Below are 9,319 nucleotides of genomic sequence, written 5' to 3' on the forward strand. Positions count from 1 at the left end.
TGAACATTCTCCATGCGTGGTTCTACGAGCAGTACGAAACTGTATGCAAACACACATAATGTTATATACATATTTATACGAAAATAAGTAAAACATAGAGTAGATTTGCTGTTCCAGCCATCGTAATGTTCGATCATATGAATATGAGATTCGAACATCAGGCTGTTCGAACATCGCAATGATTGAACACTTTGAAGTATATTAACTATTGTGGCGTTCACAATCTCAGATAAATGTTTGTTGATGTCACTTTGCTCTGTTACTGTGTTTCTCGGGTAGAGATCTGGTTACTCAAGATCGCGTGGCTTCCACTAATATATCTTTAATCATACAGAATAAATATTTATTTTTACTTTACTTTTTACTTATAATTACAATTAGATAATTTGCTTTTATTGAACCAAAGAAAAGAACAGTTTAAAATAGAATCGCCTGGAAGTACTTAAATAACACTTTATTATTACACCGATTACTAATCGTGTTAGTAAGATTTGTTACTTAATTAGTTTAAGGGAGATGTCATATATTGGTTTTAATAATTAAAATTATTAATCCTTGGAAAGTGATTGATTCCCTTATTAGCATATATTAATTAAATTTTTGTATTCTCCAAATGTGGTCCAACTATGTCGAGTTTGATTAAAATGTTTTTCCATGTGATTATGCCTTGTGATTGCCATACATGGCGATCTAATTTGGCATTGTTACATATGGTGCAGTTCTCTTGCTACCAGCGAAGTGACTGATAGGCCGAAACTGTTTGGTACCATTGGCAACTATGGAAATACGTCGGCAACTTGCCGCAGTGCACTTGAGAGGTAATGTTGTGTGCAGTGAACAAATGCAACAAATGCAACAAATGCAACGGTTCTATGGCATGCACGTTTCCAATAAGTGAACGCATTTGCCATTTTTCTTCGTAAATCACCACTTTTGCCAAAACAGCAAATGATTTCAAAATTTTCATTTTATTTACTACTTTTTTTTTGTTTTTGTTTTTGTTTTTGTTTTTGTGTTAACACTCTAGTAACATTGGCAGAATTGCTAAGCTGTATGTCGTAAAAAGTGAATGTTGCAGTAACTAGGAAGACGCGTCTTCAAGTGGTTAATCGCACTCATAAAGCTGAATGCTTATTTGACAGAGCACAGCATGAAAACCGAGTGTTTAAGTGCCAAGAAATACAAGAAAAAAATAATATTTCAAAAAGTTAGCTTTGGCTTTTCCGAATCTGAAATACCCTTCACAAACAATTACTTAAAACTTACCAATAATAGTTTTTGTACTGGGAAATAGACTCTTACATGCTTAATTTAAAACATTCGATTTATTGAAATGTTCAGAACTCATATTAACTGTAGAAACGTCATTGATTTTATACTGCGAGATTCTAGTGATTCTAGAATCTTGCCCAGTTTATGTGCTATCTTGACAATTCCTATCTGTAGGATCCTCTTTACGGCAGCTATAGTCGATATAGTTTTCAGAAGTTTTAATACTTCGCATCCAATTTTATTGAAAAAATTTTTAGAAAGTTAAAGGTCCGTTTTCATACCTATCTGAACCACTTTGAATGAAATCTAATACTTATATTATAAACATATAACATCCCCATTTATCACATACTAAATTTAGCTAAAGACTTTTAAAGATTAAATCCATTTGTTATATATTTATATATAACAGCAATGCGGTATTGTCATCGGATATTATTTATTCGTACAAAAGTTCAAAATCCGTTCCCATAAACTCAATGATTTGACTTAATCAATCAATCTTACCATATACCTAATGAACTAAGGTTAGTTTGTATTAACCTTATCTCACTAATCGAGTGACAAAGAGGCAGCCATCGATGCATCGATCCAATATATTTTCTCAATAACTCCTGACATCTAACATACTTAACGACGGTACAAACATTATGACAAAGTTAATATATCTTTTCTACGCCATCTGTATGAAGGGTGTAAGAAGCGGTTTGCAAATATGTGACTTTTGTTTAGGCAATATTTGCATTAATTATGATGAGCAAGTGAATATGTTTTCAACTGTGGATTTGACGTTCACTTATGCCAATTCATTTACTTTCAAAGAAGAAATAGAGGACATTAAAGTTGTATTATATAAGACTGATTATTCTGGCAGTTACAATATACATTTTCGACAGTCAGACAATTAATAATAAAATCAAGTAATAGAGTCAGCTTTGGCTTTAACGAAATTACAATGCCCTTCACATACCTGTAACTAGAATTCAACGACAGTGTAGAATTCGATTTCTGATATATATATATATATATATATATAATATGAACGTATAAAAGCAGCATCTTCTAACTATTTTTGTATTATGCGCCACTTAAGAGCCTTTTTGGCTCTTGCTCTTTAGTTATAAAATCATAACTGATATGGAGGGAGAATATTTTTTTTCTCTTATAAATGCTGTAAGGTCCTAATCAATAAATATCTATTATTTAATTTTTAAAAAACTAACCCGTACATTAGACTGAAATTGGCGGGCTAACTCAGTTTTCGGAATCCACTCTCATAGGGGTTCTACGTAATAGCAACTTTAAAAGTAATGGAGCAGTAGACTTTTTTGGTGAGGCATATATTTATTTACAATATGTAAAACTTTCCGGTCAACCTGGACTTCATACAATAAGGTAAGGTCCAAGGAATTCATTAACATGAAACGCCAAAGAAACTGCACCTTTCATTCAACAAGAAGAGATAATCACATTTCTTCTCTAACTGGCTAGCTTTAGCTTACAGACGGAACAAGTTTCTAGGAAGTACTTCTTGTGAGGAATGTGTTGCTTGAAACGGTAAATAATTGTTAAATATGTAAGGTGTAGACCTGGGACTCAAGTTAGAAAATATTGATTTAGAGTGTTTAAAATATTTCTTTTTAAAATAGATCCTATTGTTAAAACTAGCCTAATATAGTTTTATAAAAATGGAATAAAGTTGTAATAAGCACTTATGTACTCAATTTTGGAAGATATAGTACTATTCACAGCACTGTTTTCTAACCTTTTCTGTGCTTTGCCATAACTTCTAAGCTAGCATCAGTTATAGATTAGTTTTTAGTAAATTAGGTTAGATTACTGCGGAGTTATTAATTTTAGGTTAGATCACATTGTGGAAAGATGTGTGTTATTCAATGTGATGTTGCGAAGTTGCAAGGGAAAGGTGAGCTATAATAACTTTTATTATTTATACAACTTTATATCTTTATGTGGTGTTGTTGTCACGATACGTAGTCTTTAGTAAGTTAAATAATCGGCTCAACATAAAACTCGCTTCTTATCTATAGAGACATCCATCTTTAAAGATATCTATAAAGACTAATCTTTCCAACTAATCTTTATCTTGTCAACTTCTGCACAATTCGGTTGCCTATTGAAGTTATTCCACTTGAGTTCAAAAGTTCCAAGAGTTTTGTCAGAAAAAACCAAATTTATCTCATAAGTTCGGTAAAAATGTTGTACGTTTCCTACAGTATTAAATTGTTGACTACCGATAAAATCTGCAACTTGAGCTAAAGTAATTACCATTTTTTTACAAATAAAAGATATAAAATGTATGTCTAATTAGAACAAATAATTTTGCTTCGATCATGAATTATTTAATTATTTTACACAGAAAAAGTGAGAAATCAAATGAGCAGAATACGAAGACTAGATAGTTCCATGCAAACCATTGTGAGCCATTGTGGAGGAATTCATTACACTTGGCTTATATAATGGTTTCCAGTGTGTGTTTATCTGATGTGTGCATCAAACGGCACTTGGAAACGCTGCGTCTGCAAGTCGTGAGCTGGCTTTCCCGTGATGGCTTTTCTTTTGAGTTACGTACGCGTGTGTATCTTCGCAGTATGGCAACTTTTTATAGGATCAGTATCACCTAATTTCGTAAAAGCAAAACATAATAGCAAATAGCAAATAGCAAAAAATAAATAACCAAACTAGTACCAACGCTTGAGCAGTCATATGTTAAATTCAGATACGGTTAAAAATATTGTTTAATTTGCAATATTTTCATTGTTCCCTCAGCCGACTGCATCCTCCATCCTCCTTCCTCCATAGTCCATCCTCCAAGTGAAGTTGCTTGAATCGCTAATACATTAAGTGTTAATGCGATTGATTTACGCAAATAAATAATACGAGTACTGTTGAAGTAAAATTCTTTGCTTCAGTTCGAAAACTGGATTACTACTTGCGGAGGCCATGGGCTTTGAGTTTGAGAGATCCGAGAAGAAATTGATAAGTGGCATCAGTGGTGCAGTGGCGCAGTAAAGTCCAAAACCCAGACACGAATTGGTAATGAAATTAAACAAATATTGCGCCGTAATAGAATAGCGGTTAGCGGCTAGCGGCTAGTGTCTACTGGCTAGCGGTTAGCGGTTAGCAGCATGTGCTGCGCTGCTCTGCTCTGCTCTGCCCGAACTTTGTTCCCATGGTGTTCACTTCAATGGCTGTTCTTGTGGTCAACACAGTGCATCAGTGTGGTTAAGCAGTGCATCTGTAGTCTTTGTGGCACCGCGCTTCAACTGCATAGGTTGTAAATTAGACCAAAATGTTTAAAAAGGAAAATAACAAAACGAGGTCCCCAATTATCGAATTGTGTATAAAAGTATCACGCGAAATGCGCTTTTATTTACTGATGCATTCGTGGGAAAATACAGTTTTCTGCTGTTTTGTTCAATCCATGCCGGTAGTAAATGTTGCTTAGATCGAAATTGACATTTTACTTGAAAATGAATTTACATGCTTATATCTTTAAATAATGTACTCAAATTTTGAATTTCACATGAATTTATTTTTCTCGTATTGTGCATTACATTTTTTCAAATAAGAAGAATGCGAAATTTCATGCCGATATGTACCACTCCGATAATGTCACTAATTGCCTCAATATACATATGAGGAAAACTTTTGTGCAGTATACTTTCAATTATTTGAAGCAGGTACACTTTGAAAATATAATACAATATTTTATCAGGTGCAAGATGACGGGAAAGACTTCAAAAAACCTAGAGTAGAATAGTCCCTAAGACAATTGGAAAGACGTTTAACAAACTGCGACTAATAGCAACCAATGCATAAAAACCTTTTGTAGAATCATAAAGCTTCAAAAAAGGAATATAATTTCATTTTTATTCCAATCTTATTTCTAAACCCAATCCTAATAATCCACTTGTATTCTTAATTATCTTAATACCAAAAAAGGAGGATCAGCTTTGGGTTCGATGAGATTATCGATACGAATACGAATATATCAGCTATTATCGTAAGTTTAAAGATGGAATATAGATTAACTGTAATTAAATTATATATATTATAATTCATATATATACTTAAGTCAATTAACTACTTCTACCACTACTACTACAACTGAACATTCTCTGACAGCCAAGCTGCAATTAAGTACTGATAGATGTTACAGTTGCTGCTCTTGTAGATCGAAAATGCCAAACTTTTCTCAATTAGTTGTTATATAGTTACTTGGATAAAGCGACATATCGAGAAATTAAAAAAAGAACAAATACATTGTTCTCCAAAACTCACTTCTCTATTACTGTTATATCTTTTGCAATGATAAAACTGGCAATAAATGTTTAATACTCAGAGTTGGAAAGAAAAGCCTGATAAGATGAAGATTAGTCAGATCAAAATACTTATCTGATCTAAACTGACAAAATTCGATCAACTGCCTTAACTAATGCAGCACCAACTATATATTACGAAGGCATGCAATTAGACTTACTCTACCTTCTAACGACTTTTGTTGGGGTTGTGGGTTAGAGGCTTAGAAGGTAACTTCACTCCACCTCATGTATCTGTGCTCATCTTTGCTTGAAGAAAGTTCAAAATTTTTGTTGCACCATTTCCAATTGAACTTCACCAATTAAAGGTGTCATTAATCAAAATTTGTACATAGCCATGTTTCCAAACTAACTCGATTGGTTTCCTTCTTCCCGAATAGGGATGTTGTGCGTTTTTGAAGAGATGCTGCACTAAATGTTTAGGCTTCTGCCTTTAAGGTGGTCCATGAGCCATTATTTGTACATCAGTGAGCTTTAGTGCACAAAGTTGCCATTCATCATCTAAAGTCATCTAACCTAATGATTAAACATAGATTTCCCTAAGTATTTTCTGATTCAACCTTTAAGTAATAAAACCTTTTTGACATTTTTTCGCTAAACACAACCTATCTTTTTTCTGTCGCAAAATAATATTGAATATTCTTTTCAAAATTAGTGGGAAAGTTTCTGAATGATTTATCATTTTCAGAAACAAATTTGGATAGACAATGGCTTAACAAATAAAGAATAAATAAAATAGATCCCTACATATAATTGGCAATAATACTTTGTTTTTCTCAGTTTTATTCAATTTTTGGAATAAAGTCAGAAAAAAGGTTTTAATTTCAGCTTCCGAATCTACCGCTACTTTATATACAAAAAACCTTTTATTTATTTTGTATTATACATTTTTTCAGACGTGATGACCATGCTATATATATTCTATTTCTTATCCTTCCCCAAACATTTCTTCGAAGATCTGTACCTAAAAAATATTTCATTGTGTTTTTTTTTTGTTGATATAATTTTCAAACGCTGGTTTTAATTTCTCCTCGATTCTTGTGATTGAGATATTCTAGAATATATGTTGGTGCTTTAAAACGTCTTTAATGACTCCTTTAATGAAATTAATGAATCTGTAATGAAACCTTCAATCCCTTAGTTAGGTAGTTATTATTCGAAAAATAGATAAAATAACTAAAATGCCTATATCGATTCTTATGGTCGAGAAGGTCTGGAATATATGTTGGTGCTTTAAAACGTCTTTAATGACTCCTTGAAAACGTTACAAACATCTTGACAAAGTTGACATATCAAAATACTGTGAAGGGTAAAATAATTAGGGAATGTCTTCTCTTAAAAAAAATATATAAATAATTTAAGGTGCAGTAATTATTTGCGATGATTTTTTTCACTCTAGCCATATCAACGCAGACAATATGTCTCCACTGTCATCAACACAATCTTATGTTGAGCATTCTACGGCGGTGCAAAAATCGCACAATCATATCCAATGCATCGGGTTTCTGGCACACATTCACTCAATCTGAGAAGCAAATGCCGTGGTATGCCGTGATATGCCGTGATATGCCGTGGCATATTGCTGGCGTACTCATCTTCAAATGTTTTCTTGGTTTTCGTCATTGTGACTTTGTGGTTTTGTTGCTGTTGTTGTTGTTATTGCTGTTGCTGTTGCTGTTTGAAGCGAGGTGAGTAGTTAAAATGTTTGAGCACGATCACGAACTTGAACTTTCACATAACCTCAAATAGAATATATTCACCCAAACTAGCAGCAGAGATAGTTGACTTTTATGCTATCAAAGTGACTGCAATGCATTTTTAAAGATGATTTTTTTATAAATCTTTTTTTTTGGAATAAAACAAATGTTGGCCTACCTTTTTGCTGTATTTGATGTCATACAAATATTATTGTTATAAGTTGTTATATTTATAGTACATTTGTTTATACACTACTGATCTTGCTGATCACTTTTCGTACACGTACTTTTAAAGCATTCAGATATATTGAAGTTTGAAATATTTAAAATTGGAATTATTCCTTAAAATATTTAAGGAAAAATATTCTTATCATTCAGTCGAAATATTTAAAATAAATCACTGGCTAACAATGTAAATTTCCGAAATACAATGTACATTAGACCCATTTCTGTCCTAATCCAAATTTTTAAAAATTGTGAAATCGTACAAAAAAAGCCTATTTATTAATCTTACAGAGGCTTGTAGTCAAGGCTTGAGTCAGAGGCTCATTAAGTGACAGATACTCGACGAACATTGCCAGGGACTTATTCGACTAACCAACGCTAACTAAAGTTAAACGAATGCTCTTTCTTCTTTCATTTTCAACCTGCTGCATTATGATATAAGACAAGTGAATAAGAGTACTACTTTATAAAAATCGAAGATCGCCTCTTTATAGACTATGAAGGCAGGAAGTTTTTTTTTTAAATTAATAAACTTTTAAACAAACTCAATATATTATACATTACCAATAGGATTTACACTTCTGAACAACTAATCGAATTCAAGTACCTCCGTGTTATATATAAATTTTCTAGCACAACCGAATGTATATAAATCTTAAGCTTATAAGTGGAAGCTTCTGGTGCGGAATCTTTAATTCAAAATATATAAAACGCTACTGTGCCCATTCTAAAATACCGTTTTATGGTATGAACACTTATGGTTCAACATTACAAGCAACTCACAATCTTTGAAGATAATATCTTTAGAACTTATTGCAAAACCGAACTGGAACACCTGTCCAATAACGATAAGGGCTTGTAATAGAATGAAAGATATAAATGATAATATTTTGTTTACAAAAATTACAATGAACGTTATTATCCGTTTTGTCAAATTACATGACTTGAAGGATGACTTGAAGGTAGATTGCAAAATCGATGATTGGATACTGTAGAAATGAACTCAGGAGTCAAGAACACCCAACACTACGATTGTCACCATCATTACCCATTAACCATTTACACTATTTAATCGTTTAATTAAATTTGGAGGTGTGGTTAGCCCATGTTCTTAAGCCATAGACTGAATATTTGACTGTTGTTGGTACCGGCTTTAATATTTCCGGACAATATTTTAAAGATTTTGTCGTTGAATATGTTATTTCGCAACTTAACGCTGTGTATCTTAGAAGTGTAGCTCAACTCAATGTTTTGCTAAACTGAGAACCACATATAATCTATGACGTCTACACTTTAATTAAAAATCACAGTCAATACATTTGCAACATAGATACGATCTTGATACTGACATTATTTCGCTTACGTGAAAGTATGTTAAAATAATTCCTTATACCAAATCGGATACATCCACTCACCATTCTAAGAACCGTTCAAAGAAAAAGAGTTATGAAAGTAGTAGGAAAATTTGAGAAAAAAATCTGTTTTATATTATATCAATTATTATCAAAACTAGAATTATTTTAATTTGTATTTTGAAAGAGTTCAAAAATAATATATAATAGAATAAATATATACTCACCGTTTTTACAACGCAAACTGAGATCGACAGGTTCATCTTGAACCGGAGAACCCTCTGCCTAAAAAGAATAAAGAACTATTATCTGCCAATTTTCAGATTCAGGAATGATAATAAAGCTATTGAATATGTAAGAAACATTTTCTTATTATTATTTATAACCATGAAACATAACTTAAATGTAGATCAACATAAAACAAGGCTCAAAC

Source organism: Teleopsis dalmanni, chromosome 2 (genome assembly GCF_002237135.1).
Source record: "Teleopsis dalmanni isolate 2A chromosome 2, ASM223713v2, whole genome shotgun sequence".
NCBI classification, from domain to species: Eukaryota; Metazoa; Arthropoda; class Insecta; order Diptera; family Diopsidae; genus Teleopsis; species Teleopsis dalmanni.